General features: G+C 42.7%; 1 gene segment (V, D, J or C); it reads left to right on the top strand.

The window, feature by feature from the left end:
• The window catches only part of LOC125741969 (immunoglobulin alpha-2 heavy chain-like), a 68296-nt gene that overhangs the window by 1312 nt on the left and 42151 nt on the right, over positions 1-24833 (top strand).

Raw genomic sequence — 24833 nt, forward strand, 5'->3', positions numbered from 1 at the left:
TAAGGGCCGTGCTCAAGGGCCCAACAGTGATATAAAAACTCAGAGCAGCTGAACCTATGACCTTCCAGACATGGGCGCAGAGCCCTACCCTGCTGGGCTGTACACTCTGTGTTAATGTCATTGTGGCTACAGGCATATTTTCTGATTTGCACAAAATGTGTCATTATTGTTACACAATAACCACGAATCTCTCTTATTAAAATGTTAATTCTCCAGTTTCATTAGAGTGTATCCCTGCTTGTCAGGTTCCTTTCCTGGAGTTGTAGGCAGTTGCTATATTACTATTTATTGAAGTTGAAGTGTCAAATCTGAGAGGTCACTGAGATAATGGCAACAGGGGATTATGAAAATTAAATCAAAATACCTACTATATCTACTGCAACGTTAAAAATAGAGAAAAATATCTATATATAAGCATATATTTACCAAAGGTAATCAGACACGATTAGACCATCAGCAGATCTATAAGCCATTAATGCTCATTCTTCAGCTTGTGTCCATCTCAAACAGCACAGTTATCCATATACAGCAGTACAGCCATCTGTCTTTCTGCTTCACTTGATTTCACTCAACAATCCCCAGAGATTCATTTGCTTCTGCTGGACTTTGTATAAAAGCCAGAGTGACACCTTCAAACACACAGACATCAGTCACATTCAAGGACGCCTCTGTAACACAATGGCTGCTACAACCACTTTATTCTTTTTACTGGGTGTTTTCACATGTAAGTCTATCTGCTGTAGTCAGTTAAACATGAAGTTTAAGTGCAGTTCTTGTTAATGATTTATTCTGTATTTCTTGACGTTCAAAAACACTCTTTTTTCCGTCAGGTGTTTATTGTAATGTTGAACTCACCCAGTCAGAGTCCATCACTGTGAAACCTGGAGGATCTCCAAGCATCTCCTGTAAAGTCTCTTATTCAGTCTCTAGTTATACTACACACTGGATCCGACAGCCTGCCGGGAAATCAATGGAGTGGATTGGGTATATTAACAGTGGTGGAGGCACTGGTTACAAAGAGTCACTTAAGAATAAATTCACCATCTCCAGAGACACCTCCAGCAGCACAGTGTCCTTACAAGGGAGGAGCCTGCAGACTGAAGACACAGCTGTGTACTACTGTGCACGAGAGTCACAGTGAGAGAATGTAATGGGAGAGTGATACAAAAACTCACTGAGACCTAATGTGATGCAGGTCTTATGCAAAGTGATTCTGTACTTAATATAATTCTCCTTACAATCTGTGGACAAAATATTACACCTTAATTAAGATTTATGACAGTAATTTTCAATTTATATGCTGCAATTTTTATTTCTATATTGAATCAAAATTCCTTTAATTTCTCTGATTATTTTATATATGACCATTATTTCATTTATCTTTGCTCTGATTGTATCCTAGTTATTCATTAAATCCAGTCATTCTGGCTTTTGACGTCACACAGGATTCACTTTGGCCGTCTCACAGACTGTAGTTTGTCTCTCTGACTCATCTCATAGGCTTCAATCCGAATACAATATTATACAACTATTCACCTCCAGGTTAATTAACCCAAGTTATTAGTCTGAAAACTATCATCATTCATTTATAATATTCCATGTACCTGCATCAGCTGAAATATCAATCATATTTCAAAGTAAGACCTTGACATCTTTCTTCATGGCCACTTGGCTGCATAAATACACCAAGCGTGCAAAACAAACATAAGACTCAGAGTAATACATGCCCAGGAGAAGGTACAGACGGTAAATATCAGAGATCTGATTACAGGGTCCTGTGTACAATGAGGTTTGTCTAACTTTCTGCATGTTTATAATAGTACACTGTCTGAGACTATGGCCATTGTATCAGTGGCACTGGGGCCATTCAAATGAGACAAAGCACAAGTCTGTACAGTGCTGTATATCACTTACAGAAATAAAACAATGTTTCTCACATGTAAACATTCTGTGAGAACTTTGTGTGACCTGCGTCTAGTAAAAGGTAAGAGGAGGTGGAGAGAAGAAGGGATGGGATTACAGTAGGAGGGTCTGTGAGACCAGGCCTGTCAGCCACTTCTCACTCGGGTGACATTCTGCGGCATCGTGTGTAATGGTCCCTTATTAACCCCAAAAATGTGGCACCAGAGCTCAATATGGGGAGAAGTATGAGCAGCTGTGTTCATGGAGACGCTCTTCATGCGTTCATCTGTCCTTCATAACAATGATCTTCCACATGAGAAGCATCATTCCAGCCAGTTCTCTCGTGTGGCTCCCCACCTTTTAGAAATGCTTCCAGACCCATCTGTTCCATGAATTTCTCTGCCAGTCTTTCTGGTCCTTGAAAAGTCTTATCAGGTTCCTGCTTTGTTAGAAGTAGATGGATGCAGTTTTAATAGCAACCAGCAGATGTCCCCAGTGTCACAGAAAATAAGGGCAGCAGAAGGACACAATAATTATACAGATGCTCCTCGACTAACGACGGTATGACGTCCCGATAAACTCATCGTAAGATGGAAATATGATCGATATGACACATAAATATATAAATAACTACTTACACTAAACATGAAAATAAACAAATTAATACTGTAATTAACTATTATTCATCCATCTGTGCATTTTCTGTACCTGCAGGTCTGCAGCCTGTCTCAGACTGGGGCACCAAGCAGTCACAGCGAAACTAAGTACCAGGAAATGAAAAGTAAATATATGAATACAAGTTTATCATTAGATGTGCAGTATTGTTTGGTTAAACACAGAATGAAAACACCATACCATGCGCTAAACACTATGAAATTCAAAGTTTGATAACTACTGAGTGCATCACTGTCACACAACCATACAGTCAGGAGGACTGGGGGAACTGGGGTGCTACGGCTATGGGGGGGAGTGGGGGGGGAGGCTCGCAGCTGCCTGGAGTTGCTGCCAGGACTTGGTGGGGGTACAGGGACCGGTTAGGAGGGGGGCAGTGTACCACGAGGGGAACCCAATGAGCAAAGCATGCTGGGCTGGTACCAGTAGAGTGAACAGCTCTGTGTATTTATCGTGTTGTTATTGTCCTCTACATTAATGTCCTGTACAGTGTTAATGTTAATTGGGGGGGTGTGCACCCACCATCTGTAACATGAGGAGTCGGAACGGTCAGTGTGTGCTGTAAGTGTGACTGACATAACATCGGTAAATGCCATTTCACACTGTGTTCCTGCACTACTGTGCATTCACTGTACTCATTTATTCACTCAACACCATAATATTTAATATTTTCTGTAGTATTTATAGTAATAATTAATAGACAGTCAGGACTGAAATTATAACAGGGAGGAGGGTATGACTCTAAAATTTGAGACTAATTAAACTATACAGTTAGTCCTGTTTGTTAATGTTGCCTTACAGTGAGGTCATACAGTCATACAGTGAGGTTGTATTCTGCAAAAGCGTGATTGTCGCTTGTGCACAGCCTTCCAGAAGAATACGTTCAGTTAGTTAGGCGTTACAAAGCAAATCAATTTGATGTGATGAATGTGATGAATTTTGGCTCCTCTAGCTCCACCCCCACCTCTATTGGAGTATTCAGTGCATATCTGCCACAGCTTTTAAAGGAGCCAGTGTCAGTGTGTGACAGAGAGCAGCAGTCACTGGGACTCAGTGTGTACTTTACCTCAGTGCTCCTCCCTCTGTCCTGCAGCCATGAAGCTCCTACCAGCCCTGCTCACCCTCACAGCACTGGCTCTCTCAGGTCCCTGTCTCTCTCCTCTCTGTCTCTCTTTCTTTCTGCATCTTTCTTTGTGCTCATCTAAAAGTCTGCTCTACCTCTTTATTTACAGGTGTGAAGGCTCAGGTTGTACTGACTGAGTCTGAACCAGTGGTGAAGAGACCAGGAGAATCACACAGACTGACATGTACAGCCTCTGGCTTCACAATCAGTGGTTGGTGGATGAACTGGGTCAGACAGGCTCCTGGGAAGGGACTGGAGTGGATTGCGTTTATCACTAGTGACAGTAGTAGCACTTACTACTCCCAGTCCGTTCAGGGGAGATTCACCATCTCCAGAGACAACGGCAAGAACCAGCTGTATTTACAGATGAACAGCCTGAAAGCTGAAGACACAGCTGTGTACTACTGTGCCAGAGAGTCACCGTGATGGGGGCTGTGGGGAAGCCGTACAAATACTACTTCCTCACAGAGAATAAGGACGTTTTCATTTCGAATTCAGGTACATTCAGAAGGTTTCCTGTCCATTTCAATAGTTTTCTACCTTATAAATGCAAAAAATGTAAAATGTAAATGTAAATAAAAATGTTTTCTTATAATTGAAGTACCGTTATGCCAGGTTGGGCAGGTGGATGCAAAATTTAAGACTGACTAGAAACCCCTGAGTACTTTATTCAATACAGTAATTACCATATAAGTGAAAAAATAATCTGGATTCTGAACAGAGTCTCACTGAGTAAATTACATTTATTTTGCAGATGCTTTTACCCACAAACAACATACAACTGAGAAATCCAGGCCAGTCAGTCCCTGGGGCAATTAGGCTCATGGGCCCGACAGTGACATCACTCTTCTGACCCAGGGATTGTAACCTGGGACCCTCTGGTCACACAGACGGCATCTTAACCCGATGAACAGCACAGCGCCCCGAAGCAGCACGTAACTGCTGGAGGTTCTGGGTGTGGATGGTGGAATGGTGATGGATCTCAGTAATCAGGAAACCCAGGCTCATACTGTTACGCCCAGCTCGTACGATCCTTGTGTGTGCCATGCCCCCCTGATTATCCACGTGTGCTTCCCTGATTGTACCCAGCTGTACCCTGTGGTTTGGTTTATTTCAGTCCGTGTCTTACCTCAGTTCCTCGTCCGTCATTGATGTGGTTAATGTCAGTGTTTGTGATCCGTCCTGCCCGTCCCGTTTACCTGATCCTTTTAATAAATCCCCGTTTTCCCCGACTTCGCTCAGTAATCTGCCCGATAATAATGAGAATGATGCTGATGTAAGGCTCTGGTCCCCCCACTACCCTAAATTAGACAAGAGGCTACAGAAAGTGGATGGATGGATGGGTGGGTGGATGGATGGACGTACGTTAATGTATAATATTATTTATTTATAAAAAGACTTACATTTGACAATGATTTTGATGACTGACGATTCAAACATTTTGAAACTCCCTGACATTCCACTTTTCATTTCTTTTTAAAGTAATGAGTTTACAGGGTGTGTGAGTCTGAACACTTCTGATGAAGCTACACCCAAGCGGCCAGGACAGGACAACTTAATAACTATGTTTATACTTTTACAAAATCTTTGATAAAATCATGACTTTTTTAATCCAGATGTAATGTGTATAGAGGATAAAAAGCATTAAGATGAAATGACAAAGAAATTAATTTCAAAAAGTGTTTAATATAATTCCTGTGTTCTCACTGTTCTGTAGCAGGGGTGATTATACTATATGGATCAGGGCTGCCACTGTCAGTCTAAGGAAATATGGGATCCAATTCGTATGAAATGTGACAATAGGCTGAAGGGTGTAGAATCACCTGTGGTCTGTAGAAACAGATCGATTATCAAACTACAATCAATCACTGCAGTTCCAGCAGGGGGCGCCAGATCTCCTTATGGAGGGTCATACAGACTTCTGTGTTCAGGGTGACTCAGAACAGCAGGCTGTAAAGCTTATGGCACTGCAGTGTGTTACTCTACTCAGGATTCAGTGAGAGATGTCTGACTATAATCCTCTGTCTGTGACCTTCATAACACAGGAATCATTAGGGAATCCATTCTAATTCTGGCTCTTAGATTCAGAAGTTTATTTAAGTTTAACTTATCTAGCAGAGAGCAGGTCAGCCAGCGTCCCTGGAACAGTCAGAGTTAAGAGCCGTGCTCAAGGGGCCAACAGTGATATAAATACTCAGAGCAGCTGAACCCATAACCTTCCAGACATGGGCGCCGAGCCCTACCCTGCTGTGTGTTACACTCTGTGTTAATGTCGTTATAGATACAGGCATATATTTCAATTTGCACAAAATGTATCTTTATTGTTAAACAATGACCAGGAATCTCACTAATTAAAATGTTATTTCTCCAGTTTCATTAGAGTGTATCCCTGCTTGTCAGGTTCCTTTCCTGGAGATGTAGGCAGTTGCTATATTACTGTTTATTGAAGTTGAAGTGTCAAATCTGAGAGGTCACTGAGATAATGGCAACAGGGGTTTATGAAAATTAAATCACACATACCTACTACATCTACTGTAATGTTAAAAATAGAGAAAAATATCTATATATAAGCATATATTTACCAAAGGTAATCAGACACGATTAGACCATCAGCAGTTCTATAAGCCATTAATGCTGATTCTTCAGCTTGTGTCCATCTCAAACAGCACAGTTATCCATATACAGCAGTACAGCCATCTGTCTTTCTGCTTCACTTGATTTCACTCAACAATCCCCAGAGATTCATTTGCTTCTGCTGGACTTTGTATAAAAGCCAGAGTGACACCTTCAAACACACAGACATCAGTCACATTCAAGGACGCCTCTGTAACACAATGGCTGCTACAACCACTTTATTCTTTTTACTGGGTGTTTTCACATGTAAGTCTATCTGCTGTAGCCAGTTAAACATGAAATTTAAGTGCAGTTCTTGGTAATTATTTGTTCTGTATTTCTTGACGTACAAAAACACTCTTTTTTTCCATCAGGTGTTTATTGTAATGTTGAACTCACCCAGTCAGAGTCCATCACTGTGAAACCTGGAGGATCTCCAAGCATCTCCTGTAAAGTCTCTTACTCAGTAACTAGCTATGGCACACACTGGATCCGACATCCTGTGGGGAAAGCACTGGAGTGGATTGGAGTAATATGGTATGATGGGAGCACTGCTTACAAAGAGTCACTTAAGAATAAATTCACCATCTCCAGAGACACCTCCAGCAACACAGTGTCCTTACAGGGGAGGAGCCTGCAGACTGAAGACACAGCTGTGTACTACTGTGCACGAGAGTCACAGTGAGAGAATGTAATGGGAGAGTGATACAAAAACTCACTGAGACCTAATGTGATGCAGGTCTTTTTTCACATATTTCTGTAGTTTATAATACTTTACCTTACAATGTTTGCGCAACATCTGATATTAATACTACACATCAATTCTGATTATTTTATAAGGTGGATATAAAAAGTGTGCAAACACAAGACGTTTGATTTGCTTACAGCATTCTGTCTTTCTGGGTAGGAGTCGGCCAGCGAGCCACATCTTGACTTGGCACTGTTTGCCCACTCTTCCTTGCAAACGAGCTCACTATCTGTCAGACCACGAGGGCATCTCTTGTGCACAGCTCTCTTCAGGTCACCCCACAACAGATTTTTTATTGGGTTTAGCTCTGGGCTCTGGCTGGGCCATTCCAAAGCTTTACTCTTCTTCTGGTGAAGCCTTCCTTTGGTTGACTTAGATGTATGCTTGGTGTCCTACTGTAGTCATGCTGAAAGGTGACATTCTGGGCCAAAATTGACCAGTATTTTGAACTGGTCGTAATTCCCTCCCCCTTGACTAACGCCCCAGTTCCGGCTTCTCTTTCTTCAGTTGAAGCATAATGCTGCCCCCAGGGTTGGGGCCATTCTGCAGTGCATTCATCAATTCCAGTATAAATCAGGAAATGAAACTGGATTTGGGATCTGAGAATGAAAAAGAAACTGGGTAACAGAACTGGAAATGAATTTGAACTTTAGGGAGGTTAAAATTCCAAGTCCAGTTCTATTCCCTGATTTGGATTGGAATTGATGAATGCATTCCGGAATGGCCCCCACCCTGACTGCCACCACCATGCTTCACTGTGGCTTTGGTCTTATTTTGGAGATGCTCAGTGTTGTTTTAGCGCCAAACCTACCTTTGCGAATTGTGGCCAAAAAATCCAACATTGGTTTAATCAGGATGGGGTGCCAACCCCCCACAGGGACCACACTTATGGGGAATTTGGTCACTCCAACTAACCTCAGCATGTCGGACTACAGGGGGAAACCAGAGCACCCCCATGATGACAGGAGGATAACATGCAAACTACAGGCACTTGGAACCACAGCAGAGACTCAAACCCTGGTCTCAGTGCTAACCAAAGCCCCACCATCCCATGGAAAACCCGAATCATTTTTCCTAAATGAAATTTCAATATTCATATACGTTCTACAGGAATTATATACTATTGATAAAGCCATAAAAATGACTTCAAGAATGATTTATGTCTGATAGCAAAATTAAAAGTCCATAAAAGACACCCCTTAGTTTTTGTGACAAATTCTTCATTGCCCAGTGTTATCAAACTAAAAAGCCATGACTGCAGTTCCAGCAGGAACCAAAAGATGTCCTCAGTGTGACAGTAAATGCTAGACTATAGCAACTGTGTTAATTTTTTCTAGTGAATCATTGCCTAAATTGTCCCTAAATTATGTATATTGTGTAAAACATTTGTTGTAATTTAATTTAAAATATGAATATCTTCATACTTATATTCCATTCTATTCTGTTAAAAACTGAGTAACTGATTTGGTAAAAGAATACTGTATAAGAAAATAACATTTCAACTATACACAACACACAATAACATAAATTAATTTAATAAAATTTCTTCCCTATTGCTGAATTTCAATATGGATTTAATATTAGACGCTGGGCAATGTAGATTACACAAAAGGTGTTATTATTATTTGTGGACTGTATCGCACATGAACTATTTGTTTATTTATGTTTTACATATTAAATTAATCTGATTATCATGTGACCACACCCACTACATGCCTGGCAGAGGAGGATCCTGTACAAACCTGCCACAGCTTTTAAAGGAGCCAGTGTCCGTGTGTGACAGAGAGCAGCAGTCACTGGGACTCAGTGTGTACTTTACCTCAGTGCTCCTCCCTCTGTCCTGCAGCCATGAAGCTCCTACCAGCCCTGCTCACCCTCACAGCACTGGCTCTCTCAGGTCCCTGTCTCTCTCCTCTCTGTCTCTCTTTCTCTCTGCATCTTTCTTTGTGCTCATCTAAAAGTCTGCTCTACCTCTTCATTTACAGGTGTGGAGGCTCAGATTGTACTGACTGAGTCTGAACCAGTGGTGAAGAGACCAGGAGAATCACACAGACTGACATGTACAGCCTCTGGGTTCACATTCAGTAGCTATGGCATGCACTGGGTCAGACAGGCTGCTGGGAAGGGACTGGAGTGGATCGCATACATCTGTACATCCAGTTCCCCGATCTACTACTCCCAGTCTGTTCAGGGCAGATTCACCATCACCAGAGACGACTCAAATAGCAGGTTGTACCTGCAGATGAATAGCCTGAAAGCTGAAGACACTGCAGTGTATTACTGTGCTCGACGCCCACAGTGAGAGAAGTCAAGCCTGCACTATGACTATAACACTCCCTTTGTGTTTATACTACAAGTTAATACCACAAGTGCCATTAGGGAATTCAGTCTATAATTATCTAACCCATGCAGTTATAAGCAGAGAAAAATCCCATACAGTTTGCAGTTATTGTGTCCAGGAAAATATAATATTGCTTTCATAAAATAATGACTCGTGCACATTTTAAGGCAGGAATTATCAGGAATATACAATTTAATGGAATAAAAAAAACCTTAAACCCCCTTCACTGCTCTGAGGCAGGAGATGCATGTAGATAGAAGGAGAAGCATAAGTCATGAGGAAAAGGGGATAATAATAGTAAGAATGTCTATGCAAATACTCATATTCACCTCCATCAATGGCTGCTGGCCATTAATTTTATCAACACATATACTGAAGAGGAGTAGAGGACAATGTTCCCAGTACTATTAAAATGATAGTTATTGGGTATAATAATTGATTTCCAGTATCTCCAGACTAATATCTTTTTACCTTATTTACCCACAATATCTCCTCTTTTAAAAAGACCAACACACTGTCATGTGGCATGCTCCACTCACTCACTCCACCTTGCAGTGCATTCTTTGGCTGTAGGTTATCTGTTCTTAAAATATTACCACATGACTGGCTAGAATTCCTCTAGCTTCTGTGATGTGATTAGCAGAAGTGTGCTATCAATCGGCATTCCTTATTGACAGTCTGTACAAGGTTAGATTTTTTTTATCGTTTAAATTTTATACGAAAATCAGTTGCTATATGGGTGGTTTGGTGGTTAGTGCTGCTGTCTCACAGCAAGGCGGTCCTGAGTACGGTCCCGATCATTTCTGTGTGCAGTTTGCACGCTCTCCCTGTTTTTGTTGGGGGCTCCAGTTTCTTCCCGCAGGGCAGGTTGATTGGTGAGTCTACATTGGCCCTGTAGTTCTGAGTGAGTCTGCCCTGTGGTGTGTTGGTGTCTGCCCAGGGGTGGTTCCTGGATAGGTAAGTGGGTAGGGGGCCCTTATTGTACTGATGCTTGGGGGCCTGTAGAGGTCTTAATCCAGCCATGAGGCTGCCCATATGATAGATCCTAACAGGCTTTAGACAGGATTCCTGGGGGGAATTTAATGATATCAGCTACCAACTGCATGTCTTTGGACACCAGAGAACCCAATGGAAACCTTCATACCAAATGAGAACATGCAGACTCCACACAGAAAGAGCAGAGGTGGGATTCTAATGTCTAGCATAGGAGATTTGTGGCACAAGTGCAACCCACTGAGCCAGAGAGATAATTTTTGTTAATTCCTGTTATGAAGATTTCTTACATCTCGTACTTTATACATACATCTCGTATAAAACAAACATTGAGATCCCGCACTGCCCTGACTCTGCCACCTACCTTCAGTATATCTGCCCATCCAGTGAGGAGGAGTTCATGCAAATCCTGACATCATCACCATATATTTATCTCTCTGTACTGAGAAGTGACTGGATCTGAATCTGTCAGTCATGGCATCTTTAACAAGGTTCCCAGTAGTTCTGATGGTTATATACTTAACAGGTAAGTGTTCAGCTACAGGTTTATATTTCAGTTTTAAATGCCTGTAATTCTAATTTCTTGCTTTTCTCTGTTTCTCTAGGTGTTGATACACAGACTCTGACTGAGTCTGAACCAGCAGTTAAAAAGCCAGGAGAATCACACAGACTGACATGTACAGCCTCTGGGTTCACATTCAGTAGCTATCGTATGAACTGGGTCAGACAGGCACCTGGGAAGGGACTGGAGTGGATCGCTTTTATCCACACGGGCAGTAGTAGCACTTACTACTCCCAGTCTGTTCAGGGCAGATTCACCATCTCCAGAGACGACGGCAGGAACCAGGTGTATTTACAGATGAACAGCCTGAAAGCTGAAGACACGGCTGTGTACTACTGTGCCAGGGACTCACAGTGATGGGGGCTGTGGGGAAGCCGTACAAATACTACTTCCTCACAGAGAATAAGGATGTCATGTTATTATTTATTTTGTTGGATCTTTTGGATTTTTAAAATATTTGGAAAAATACATTTTAACATACAAGACATAATAGCAGAGATAATGTCAGCAAAAATGGGATGCACATGTACGGATGCAGATACACAACAATGCAGTGCAGTATGGACAGTAAGAACTTGATCCATAGGACAATAGTGCAGTAGTGCAGTGTGTAAAGATGCTGATTACTGTATATACATAAGGTCAGTCAACTTGACAGTATATACATATTTAGAACATATGGTGTATATACAACATAAACAACATATATACATCATACTCAGGTTCCAGTTAGTAGGCACAGTGGATGTTTAGTGTGAACAGATTCATTGTACAAGTATTGTGTCTGACACTGTGCGCCTGCTGTAAGTGTTCAGCACAGTGACGGCCTGTGGAAAGAAGCTGTCCACGTGTCTGGTTGTTTAGGCGTACAGTGCTGTGTAGCACCTGCCAGAGGGGAGGAGTGTGAACAGGTGGAGACCAGGGTGTGATTCTGTGATTCTGCCCTTTTCCTGACTCTGGAAAGTCCTGAGTGGATGGCAGGTCATCACCAATGTCCTGACTGTCAGTTGACGGCCTGTTTAGTGGCTGAACCAAACCAGACTCTGATGGATGGGCAGGACACAGACTGGATCATTGCGGAGTAGAACTGGGTCAGCAGCTCCCGAGGCAGGTTGAACTTCCTCTGCTGGGCCTTTTTGACAGTGTCTGTGTTGGCTGCCCACTGTACTGTAGGTCCTGGGAGATTATGGGTCCCAGGAACCAGAAGCGCAAAGAGTTTGATATATTATTAATCTGCCAAAATTAGTGTTTCAATTGATTACTTTGAAAGGGAAAATCCACACCTCGTGGGCAGAGAAAAATCCACTTTTTGGCCACTAAAATAGATGAGGCTGCAGGCCAGGTTCTTACCGCAAAATAATTCAAAGAAAATTTCAAAAAGGAAGAATAATTGTTAGCGTTTCTTGGCAAAACAACAGAGCTGTCAGAACCCAAGCAGAGAAGAAATGAACCACAAAATCTGACAAGAGAACAATCAGAAACGGAGAGGAGCAGCGTTTGTGGAGGCTAATGCCAATGAGAAGGATCGCAGAGAGGAGTAAGAAAAGCGAAACGCAGATGAAAAGCTTGATGTAACTAACAGGTGATGATAAACACGTAGCAATGCAATATTTTATAAGTAATTAATAGGCCGTTATCTTTATTAAAGATGAGTTACGAGTTCCAGCACCTCAGAGTTTATAAATTAATCACTTCCTATAGTGCACCAACAAACAACTCATGCAAAGTGGCAGCGTAAAAATAGTGAAGTCCTGGTCTTGACAATTAATTGCAATTTTGACTGATGGTGTGACGTTTGCTTAGGACTTGTTCACAGGGAGCGAGTCCCTTACAGGAGCTTTACACTTGGATTCGTTAGCTGACTGTGATAAGCTGTTAGGTTTGTGTTTTTAACAAACATGAGTAATTAGGGTACAATGTCGTCAAGCTGAGTATGATTCACCAACAAATGATATTTTTCTCAGATGACTTATTGCTGGTATTTAGTTTACTCCTTAGCACAATTTAGCCTAAATAAGAGACTTTTTTTGACATATTGGAACATGAGTTCCAATGAGATCTATTTTATATGATCAGGAAATGCCACTGACACTGGCTCCAATTGGTGGATGAATCAGAATGAATCTTTTAGATGAACTGAATCAAACAAACTGTGTCCCAAAAAAAGTGTCATTTTTAATAGAAATGAAGCAGACTTTCAGGTGGTTTGTACCAGCCAAATACACTCTATCTACCATCCAACGCTTCTCCAATTCAGGGTGGTGAGAAGTGTGGAGCTGTTCTGGGCAGTTAAGGCCCAAGGCCAGGAAACTATAAGGACAAAATATCAGTCCAAGATCAGGCAGACACAGAATGGGCGATTTAGAGACACCAAATCACTGAACTGCATGTCTTTGGGATGTGAAATCAGGCCCACACTGCACAGGGAGAACATTAGAACTCTCCACATCAGCATATGATATTTGCTACTGTACAGTAATACAGTTTTCTGAAAATATTTCAATAGTATTTGTAAAAAAATAAATTAATAATTCTTAAAAGCAGACGTAGTCTCCTTTCTCTTCATTTAACACCAACATTTCATGAAAATCTTGAGATGGACCGACATCCCGCCCAGGGTGTACCTCAGCCTGAGATGGGCTCCAGGCCCCCTGAGACCCTGAGCAGGATAAGCGACTGGGAGATGAATGGATCGATTTCTTGAAGAATGTTTCTTAATTTTGTAGTTTTTCCCCATATGGGGGCAGCAGAGCTCCTTACAGAGGCAAGTATGACCATCTGCATTTATGAAGAGGCTCCTTCTACCCCCCAGAGAGGTAAACAAATTCACCCACCTGCCCGTCATATAAATGAGGTTCCTCTAAACACACAGACTTCACCATCAAATCAGCCAAAGACTTTGTGTTACAATGGAAGCTCTGAGAGTCCTGATACTTTTAATGCCTTTATTTTCATGTAAGATCACTGTACTTTATAGATTATTCTTTTACTCAAACTCCAGTTATTTTTCTATATACTGTTGCATTTTAAAAACTGCATCAATTAATAAAGTTAATAATCTTATTTTTTTACAGGTACACATTGCAATATTGAACTCACTCAACCAGACTCAGTGACTGTAAAACCAGGAGAGTCTCTGACCATCTCCTGTAAGGTCTCTGGTTATTCACTCACTGACAGCAGCCACTGTACATGTTTCTTTCGAAAATCATCTGATAAAGCACTGCAGTGGTTTGCTAGTGTTTGTGGTAGTGGGAGCACTTATTACATGGACTCACTTAAGAATAAATTCACCATCTCCAGAGACACCTCCAGCAGCACAGTGTCCTTACAGGGGAGGAGCCTGCAGACTGAAGACACAGCTGTGTACTACTGTGCCAGATACTCGCAGTGAGAGAATGTAATGGGAGAGTGATACAAAAACTCACTGAGAGCTAATGTGATGCAGGTCTTTTTTGACATGTTTCTGTAGTTTATAATACTTTACCTTACAATGTTTGTGCAACATCTGATATTAATACTACACATTAATTCTGATTATTTTATATGGTGGATATACTGTAAAAAGTGTGCAAACACAAGACATTGTTGAAGCACCATTTGATTCATTTACAGCATTCGGTCTTTCTGGGTGGGCGTCGGCCAGGAAGCCACATCTTGACTTGGCTCTGTTTGCCAAGTGATACAGTGATACAGAAACGCTGACTTAATGTGTAATCTTATGAAATGGGTAATATCACTGCCTGTCAAAATTTAAGAAATGAAATCATCCATTTTCCAAACCCCTTATCCAACTGGGTCGCGGGGGGTCCAGAGCCCATCCCGGAAGCAATGGACACGAGGCAGGGAACAACCCAGGAATGGGGGGCCAGCCCATCGCAGGGCACACTCACATACCATTCACTAACACATGCACACCTACAGGCAATTTAGCAAATCCAATTAGCCTCAGCATGTTTTTGGACTGTGGGAGGAAATCGGAGTACCTGGAGGTCTGTATAATGACTGTCTGAGCTTTGCTCCAGGCTCAGCCATGTTTGCTGTTGTTCTGGACAGGATATACAGCTGCTGTGAACCTCCCTGTAATCCGTCAGCTAGATTTTCAGTTCCTGTTGTTATTCTGAGCTGTCTCATAGCCCCTAGTCCACTGGAGACCCCTTTCCTGGTCTGATTCCACACTTTTCCTTGTATCTTGTGACCATCAGCCCTCCTCACTTGAGTCCTGCCTCACAGAACTTGTTCCCCAGCCGTTTGACCCCTCAGAAGCCCAAAGCCTGGTTGGCTGCCTGTTTCCCACAGTGTGGCTTTTGCCAAAGGACTAAGGGACTGTCATTACTGTGCTCGACAGTGACAGTGACAGGAGAGACTGCAGGGCTTTACAGAACCTTCAGCTCTGAGGGTCCCTCAGGATGTCGGAGGCAGTGTGTGGCTCAGTGGGTTATGATTGTACTCATGATCAGATGGTCACTGGTTTAATCATGTGATCAGCAGAGTGATGTCACTGAGGGCCCCTGAGCAAAACCCTTAACCCTCCGGTGTCCAGCAATTGTCTGATCCTGCTTCGTCTTTTACTTTGGATAGAAGCAGTTGCTAAATAAATCAAGTATAAGTACATCTGTGTCAAAACTTTATTAAAATACATTCCATTGAGGGTATTTTTTGAAGAATGCAATATATTGACATTTTTAAGTAAAGCAACTAAAAAAGATGAATTGCCAAGCTGAATAGTGTCAAAAAGTTATTAAAATAAAATGCAATCAATGCAATTCCAGCCAGAACCAGAATATGTCCTCAGAGTGACAGTAAATGCAGGCATCAGAGGGACACAAACATCACAGTGATGCCCATTTTCAACAGACTGTAGCAACCATGTTACATTTGTTTTGTGAATCATTGCCTGACTTATGTAATATGACTGTTAAAGTTTTAAATATGACCAGTTTCATACTTATATTTCATTCTATTTGTTGAAAACTAAGTAACTGACTTAGTAAAAGAATATAAGAAAATAACTTTGCACAACAAACAATAACATAAATTAATTAAATAAAATCTATTCCCTATTAATGAATTTTATTTAAAAAAATTTCTCCGTAGAATTTTGATTTTACAAAAAGTGTTATTATTTCTAGACTCCATGGGACATGAACTATTTGTATATTTAGGTTTTATATATCAAATTAATCTGATTATTATGTGACCACTCCCACTGCATGACTGACAGAGGAGGATCCCGTACAAACCTGCCACAGCTTTTAAAGGAGCCAGTGTCAGTGTGTGACAGAGAGCAGCAGTCACTGGGACTCAGTGTGTACTTTACCTCAGTGCTCCTCCCTCTGTCCTGCAGCCATGAAGCTCCTACCAGCCCTGCTCACCCTCACAGCACTGGCTCTCTCAGGTCCCTGTCTCTCTCCTCTCTGTCTCTCTTTCTCTCTGCATCTTTCTTTGTGCTCATCTAAAAGTCTGCTCTACCTCTTTATTTACAGGTGTGGAGGCTCAGATTGTACTGACTGAGTCTGAACCAGTGGTGAAGAGACCAGGAGAATCACACAGACTGACATGTACAGCCTCTGGGTTCACATTAAGTAGCTATGAAATGAACTGGGTCAGACAGGCTCCTGGGAAGGGACTGGAGTGGGTCGCTTATGCATATAGCAGTAGCACTTACTACTCCCAGTCAGTTCAGGGCAGATTCACCATCTCCAGAGACGACGGCAGGAACCAGCTGTATTTACAGATGAACAGCCTGAAAACTGAAGACACGGCTGTGTACTACTGTGCCAGAGAGTCACAGTGATGGGGGCTGTGGGGAAGCCGTACAAATACTAGTTCGTCACAGAGAATAAGGATGTCGTAATTATTTATTTCGTTACATTTTATTTGAATAAAATTTCATATATTTGGAAAATTAATATATTTGGAATTAATGCAAACTGAACAATGAAAAATGTATATTTATGAAATTGTTTGTGTTTTTTTTACATTCATTTGCCTAAATTAGTTGTGCATTTGAATAATTTGAAAGCGAAAAAACACAGAAAAATCCACTTTTTGGCCACTAAAATATACGAGGCGACACACCAGGTTGTTACCGCAAAATAATCAAAAGGAAAATATGGAAAAGAAAGAACAATATTTTCCATTTTTTCGGCAAATGACAGAACCCAAGCTGAGCAGAAATTCCATCCATCCATCCATTTTCTTAACCGATTATCCTACTGGGTCGCGGGAGGTCCGGAGCCTATCCCGGAAGCAATGGGCACGAGGCAGGGAACAACCCAGGATGGGGGGCCAGCCCATTGCAGGGCACACTCACACACCATTCACTCACACATGCACTCCTACAGGCAATTTAGTAACTCCAATTAGCCTCAGCATGTTTTTGGACTGTGGGGGGAAACCGGAGTACCCGGAGGAAACCCCACGACGACATGGGGAGAACATGCAAACTCCACACACATGTGACCCAGGCAGAGACTTGAACCCGGGTCCCAGAGGTGTGAGGCAACAGTGCTAAATACTGCACCACCATGCCGCCCCCTGAGCAGAAATTAACAATAAAATCTGTCAGGAGAAGAAGCAGAAAGATAAAGGAGCAGCATTTAGTGGAGGCTAATGCTAATGAGACAGATCTCAGGAAGGAGTAAGAAAAGTGCGACGCAGGTGAAAAGTTTGATGTAGCCTGCAGGTGGCGATAGTGTATATTGCATTGCTGCATGTTTAAGTAACTAATAACACATGATCGTTATGTGAATGACGCCATCATGGTCTTTATGAGCTCCCACACTTCAGAGTTTATATATTAATCACTTCCTATATGGCACCAACAAACGGCTTATGCAAAGGTACAAAATGGCTGCATAGAACATGGAGAAGTCCTGGTCCTGCCAGTTAGAGTAGCTGTGTGACATTCACAAACGACTGGTTCATAGGGAGCAGGTTCCTTACAAGAACTGTCCTCTTGAACACTGTGCGGCATGTTCTCCGCATGTCGTCGTGGTACTCCGGTTTCCCCCCACAGTCCAAAAACATACTGAGGCTAATTGGAGTTACGAAATTTCCCATATGTGTGAGTGAATGGTGTGTGAGTGTGCCCTGCGATGGGCTGGCCCCCCATCCTGGGTTGTTCCCTGCCCATTGCTTCTGGGATAGGCTCCGGACTCCCTGCAACCCAGTATGATAAGCGGTTTGGAAAATGGATGGATGGATAAACCTGGGTCTATTAAAAGAAGGAGATGCTGCCTGAACCACCAACCAAGGCTGGGAGGAAAGGGAGGAACACTAGTCAAATGAAGGAAGAAAAACAGCCCACCCTATCTCATGGTCACGAATACAAAAGTCAGGGAGTGTTATGAAGAAGACACCACACTTAAGACCATTGGTTTTATGCAGTGAATTACACCAGAGAGAGTTTTTGCATTTTAGCTGTGTTATGTAACATTCCTCAGACTTCATTTTAATGTTTTCTTCAACACAACAAAGTCCCACGGTAACAAAAGCGCTGAGGCCAGGATCGTTAAATGCAATGTGGGGAGTGCAGACCAGCTGCGCTGGGGGATCGTGCTCAGTCACGGTAAAAGGCAAACGGGTAATTTGTGAATAAGCTCATAATCTAACTACAGCTTCTTGTATTGTGGGAGGCGTGTGTAACCTGATATTGTTCCACATACCAATATCACTACGTATCAGTATCACAAAACAAAATATTAAATGTTAAGATTCTGTCATTCTTAAAATCTGAGTATTTAACATTATGTTCCATAGAGATTTGTGGAGATAAATGCCCTCGGACAGTAGCGTTCATTTCACAATTAAGTCTCTTTAAGTCATTGTTTTATGTTATGCAGGATGAATGTGCGATTTTTAATTAATCAACCTTTAAGGGTTATATGCTTACGGTGTTGTATACTATTCTCGGTCTACAAGTCAATTTATAAAAGTTTGTTCCTCTATTTATAGAATAATATATAGAATAATTATACAAGAGCTATAATTATTATGATGTTATTATTTAATTGTGTGGGCCGTGCTGCTTGATTACATTTGACTCCTCGGCACGTGGGACGCTGCCGGTTTGAAAGACGCAGCTTCACTTGTTTTCTGCACCAAGATGACGAGGTGGGTTGCCATTCTGCTCCCATTTTATCAGATAATTTATCTTATTATTTAGTATCTGTCAAATTTGCATATATATTAAAATGTGTTTGGTGAGGGCTCTGTTGAACAACTCCGCTTTGACCAGAAGGGGGACCACTAGCAGGTTCTGCTTTACTTGTCCCTGTATGAGGTGTTGCGGTGTTAAGCTGATGATGCAGGTGGAGAGGTTTGAACACAGTGTCCCTCCTGAACAGGGCACGTCCCACAAGCTCAATCCCAGCCAAGCAGGCCTGAGTCCAGCTCTCACTCCCCCGATCCCCAGCAATGTCAACTTGGAAGGGGGTGTTCTGTACGCACAACTGAGACAACCCAGGTGGGGCTCAGCTTATCGACTGCACTACCCGAGGCCTGACTCGATCAAGGTTGGCAAAATGGCCTTTAGGTATCACCCACCCTAGTGAGTGTCCAAGCTAGGGCCGTTCTCAGAACTCACCCTAGACGAGGTCCTGCTCAAAAGTTGTAATGACCGCCTGAGGTACCTGTCAGCCTTGCCCTTAATGAGTCAGTGGGTGCAGCCGGGCTGGCACACTTTTGGGCGTCCAATTGCTGAGAACTCCCCTTCGGTTCTGACAAACTGTACGATCGCAAGCAGTGACAGCAGAGCCACAGACAAGCTCAACCAACAGAGAGCGAATGGTAAGCACCTAGCACAGGAAGAGCTCAACCGATTAGGTACAGAACAACTCCCTGATGTGATTGTGTATGTAACTGGTTGACTGTTGTTAATAGTGGTTGAACTTCTATGCAAGTCACCTTGTTGGGGAAGAGGGAATGAATGAAAGCATGAAATGAAATAAAACCTAAATTAAATCAAAAAGGTAAAACATAAACCAAACCAAATGAATTGTGTTTCTTATTCAATTGTAAACATCAATTAGTTATGCAGCAATAAGCTAATTAGATGTTAATGTGTTGTAATCAAATTGATTTAGTTCGTGAAGTTGATTAATGCTTTCAGGCAAGAACCTGTGTGTCCAATTATGCGTGTTGGTATTACCGCAGTTGACCACCAGAGACCCAACTCAGATGTTATTAACCTACTATGGCTGACCACTAGAGGTGCAATTTCAATGGAGTGGCGCTGCTCTAGCTTGCCACTAGAAGTGCAATTTCGAAATGGAGTGGTAGTTCTATGCCTGACCACTAGAAGCGCGATTTCGTAATGGAGTGGTAGTTCTATGCCTGACCACTAGAAGCGCGATTTCGTAATGGAGTGGTAGTTCTACGCCTGACCACTAGAGGCGCGATTTCGAAAGAGTGGTAGTTCTACGGCTGACCACTAGAGGCGCGATTTCGAAATGGAGTGGTAGTTCTACACCTGACCACTAGAGGCGCGATTTTGTAATGGAGTGGTAGTTCTATGCCTGACCACTAGAGGCGCGATTTCGTAATGGAGTGGTAGTTCTATGCCTGACCACTAGAGGCGCGATTTCGAAAGAGTGGTAGTTCTACGGCTGACCACTAGAGGCGGGATTTCGAAATGGAGTGGTAGTTCTACACCTGACCACTAGAGGCACGATTCCGCAATGGAGTGGTAGTTCTATGCCTGACCACTAGAGGCGCGATTTCGAAAAAGTGGTAGTTCTACGCCTGACCACTAGAGGCGCGATTTCGAAAGAGTGGTAGTTCTACGGCTGACCACTAGAGGCGCGATTTCGAAATGGAGTGGTAGTTCTACACCTGACCACTAGAGGCGCGATTTCGAAATGGAGTGGTAGTTCTACAACTGACCACTAGAGGCTCAATGGGGCGTTGCTCCCTCTGTAGGGGGGGTCCCAGGCAAGTGAGCCTAAGGGGTAACAAAACAAATGGTGTCAGGCAGGCCTTCAGGGCTCTGACCTCTAAGTGGTTAGAGTGGCGTTCGCTGACTGCACTCGTAACCAAAGATATAGCTAGGCGGTTGCCGACGCTAGATGAGTGACTTTTAATGCATGTGCATGCCGCTTGCGGCCTTCTTCTGCGCAGTTTACCCCCTTAAAACAATTACTGAAGCGAGACAGCGCTCGCGTTACGGCGACGGATCTAAATGGTGAGTGCACTGTATCTCGTCGCAAATGGTGCTTAAACCACGGCGGGTCGCAAGCACAGGAGACTCCCAATTTCTAAATGACACACACACTTGGCTCACGGCGAAAGTGGTGTTAAACTTACTTTGTCTAAAGCAGGCACACACATATGAGTAAGATCCTGATAGGTAGCTGAGCTATCGGTCTTATCTCAGGGAGTCCAAGCGCAACAGAATTCAGGTTAGAACCTCGTAACAAGAATTCCTGTTCGCTAATAGAGAGATCTCTGCCAGGATATATAGAAACGGAGAAACTCGTCCGAGTCGATCCGAGAAACAACGCGCTATGTCTGAGAATCTCGTCAGATATAGGGTTAAGGTTTACTGCAGTTTAAAACGAAATAAACTAAAATAAAATAACCAAAAATAAAACAAAATAATATAACTACTAATAACAGAAATAAAATAACTATAATAAGCCCGTATGATCCCGCTTAAATGCCTTCAGATTGCAGAGTGCGATTGATCCTTAACTTTTGCAACCAGTTCACAGCGCTTATTCAACTGTACGTTCGGTCATAAAAAGTTAAAATTGTGTGCTCACAATAAGTTTAAAGCTTGTGCCCGCATTCTTCAATAAATGTAGGAATTATTAGTTCAAGTAAATTTTAATATCTCCACCAATATGTTTTGAAATCCATCCATCCATTTTCCAAACCGCTTATCCTACTGGGTTGCGGGGGGTGCGGAGCCTATCCCGGAAGCAATGGGCACGAGTCAGGGAACAACCCACGATGGGGGGCCAGCCCATCGCAGGGCATGTTTTGAAATTAATTAACTTAATTATTATTTAATGCTGATTATTAACCAATTGTTATGCCGAATGTTATGCTCCTCCAAACTCAATTGTGAATCCCCGTGAATCTGTTAATGTGAGACTTAAATGGGATTCATTAATAACCAGTATCGCTCAATAACCTGGCTTAGAAGGCTGGTCCAGCGAGCTGCGTCAGCAGGTAATCTAAATGCTCGGTAGCGAAGCTCCCCTCACGGCCGATGAGAGTCTCGCGATATTTCAGGCTAGTTTGAGGTTTCAGAGTGTAGTAGCCAGATCGCACAGAGGCAGGTACTATTGTTGAGCACTGAATGACGGAGGCTGAAGTTGTGTAAAAGACATGCATTTATTCCTACAACTAACATAAGACAGACATTACACCTAACAAACAATAAACATGAAATAACGGAATAGACACAATGTAATCATGAAAATGCAATGCCCAGATTTAAAACGAGTAACCTAAAAAGGGTAAAACTGTTCTGCAAAGCAAGCAGTTTGTGGAAACACGACCCTAAAGTAATACAGCAGGTGAATAGGACAGTTTAGCTTGTTAGAAATGAAAGGAAGTTGGTTTATTTGGCTGCAGGAAAGGGGGGGGGGGTCTTGGCAGTTGCTTGCAGTGGCTGATGAGCTGATGGGTGATGGCACTCAGGGAGGTGCGGTGTTTGCAGCGGTTGTTGGAGTGGAGCCCCTCTGATTCTCTCTCCTGGTGAATCTTGGGCTTGGTTGCAGTTCTCTGTCCAGCTGGGCCTTCACTGGCAGGCTTCAGGAGGGCTTCTTGTTGGCTTCTCTTCTCTTGGGCTGATGTTCCCTGCCTCTCTTTGGGCTGATGGTATTTTGTTTTCTCCTCCCTTCTGTTTCTCCTCTCCTGGCTTTGTTCGGAGGTGCCAGGTTTTATAGTGTAAAGTTCATGAATAGGAGTGACCAGGAATTCCACTCCTGGACCAATGGCTGACCATCCATTTGGCGGGCTTTCAGAAGGGGGTCTCTATCAGTCCTTTTGAGATTTATGACCAGACTGATTTCCCTTGTATTGATGATTTTCGTTAGGCTGGTGTAACTTTTGATATATTCACTTTCGTGGTGACCACTGACCAGATTTGGAAACTGGAGTGATTTTCCATCGGTTTGATACCAAACATGCCATACCAGCCTAGCGGTTCACACCGAATACCATCTGTAATGATTAATTAATGATTACTTATATTATGTCATTATGTTATATTACTCACACCAGTACCTGGTCCAGGTGGTCTAGGTTGCACCTCAATCAGAGGTTACCCTTTATACAGACATTATATGATATATTCTCATTCCAACAGCACATCTTACCCTTAGGCATGGTAGAATACAAAGATCAGATAAGGGCTGCTGAGGAATGTGGAAAAGAAAAGGGGGACGAAGGTTTGTCAGTCAAGGAAAAAGAATCTGTGAAAGTTAGGACACATTACAAACATAACCTATCTGTATATTGAGACTAGTAGTCATGAGTAAATAAGTATACAGATATACAACAGCCAGACTTAAAAGATACTTTCTTTAGGGTGTTGGGTGAGTGGTATGTAAGGCAGGATGTCTGGGGAGGGGGTTGTGTGCCAAGTCGAGGGACCCCTGTCCTTGAGGTCCACTCTGCTGTCTGTAGGTCGTTAAAACTTTGAGCAATAAAAGTTGGAGTGCTGGCCTCCCTTGTTATCTGTGTGTGTGTTTAAGTGTGTCTGTGTGTGGGGTCACGAACCCCCTTTGAGGCCTTGGCCAACGTGTGCCTCTCGTACCAGGGTAGGCCTTGTCTCAGGCCACCTGGAATTTAAGCTTTGTGATATGTGCATGTGTCATCCTACAGGGGCTTCAAGCATGCTGAGGCAATCCAGGACGATCATCAGCAGAAGATGACCCTGGGGTTAGAGTGGGGGGAGGGATTTTATATTCCCTTGCCTGCTCGTCGTCATGTGAATGATAAGAGCGTCTGTCTTTTTCGTTTTTAAAAGAAGCAAACTTATTATTAAGCTACATCCAGAAAAGACGCTACACACTAAATACAGTACAGCTGCAGGCTGCACACGACATCTGCTCCTAACGGGACAGTGTGAAACAATGAGGCGAAGCTGCAGTGATATTTCATTTTGCGTCGCCCCAGTTCGTTTGATATGGGCATTTTAACGCTACTGTTTCGATGAGTGATTAGGTCACGCTGACGTTTCTCTGCAGTCCCTCACAAACTTTGTGTCACGTAGACTTCTGCGTCACATGGAAAATGTTGTACTGACACATTTTGACTTGAAAAGATGCTGGGCAGTTTATGTCGTGATACCGCACCAAGGTTGAATCCTTATAATAGTAATGGGTGGAGTGGGGTTCCTGTCACCCCCAATTTGAGCTGAATTAACTCCCTGTAATGCAGCTTCGCCCCCAAAAGCATGTGATTGGTCAAACGAAGTCTGCAAACTGCTCATAGTGGCTGCACTGTTAATGATTCATAATAATGATGCAGCTAATACGCTACATCATGGCCATGTGGTTTCGGCTGATGTCAGAACATAAAGCCCCTCCCACTGGACTAGTCAGGAAAGATGAAAACCTAAAGACTCAGATTTAGGAGCACAGGAGTGAGGGTGGGATAGGAGCAGCCGCAGCAGAATTGGCATCTCACCGGGACGGCTTTTTCCGGAAGCTGGGCGCTCTCCTCCAGACGCTTGCTTCTCACATAGCTGCTGTCTGTGCACACTGAACAATCCATGTGGCAATTTGCTCAGACTTTTTATTTTCATCCAAGACTGTGTTACAGAATCCTATTTTAAAAACAGATTTTAAAAGCAATTGTCAACTGTTGCAGCTGCAAAAATTCCTAAAACAAATGTGCCATGTCTTTTATAGTATCAGTA

The sequence above is a fragment of the Brienomyrus brachyistius genome, chromosome 5, assembly GCF_023856365.1.
Source record: "Brienomyrus brachyistius isolate T26 chromosome 5, BBRACH_0.4, whole genome shotgun sequence".
Taxonomy (NCBI): domain Eukaryota; kingdom Metazoa; phylum Chordata; class Actinopteri; order Osteoglossiformes; family Mormyridae; genus Brienomyrus; species Brienomyrus brachyistius.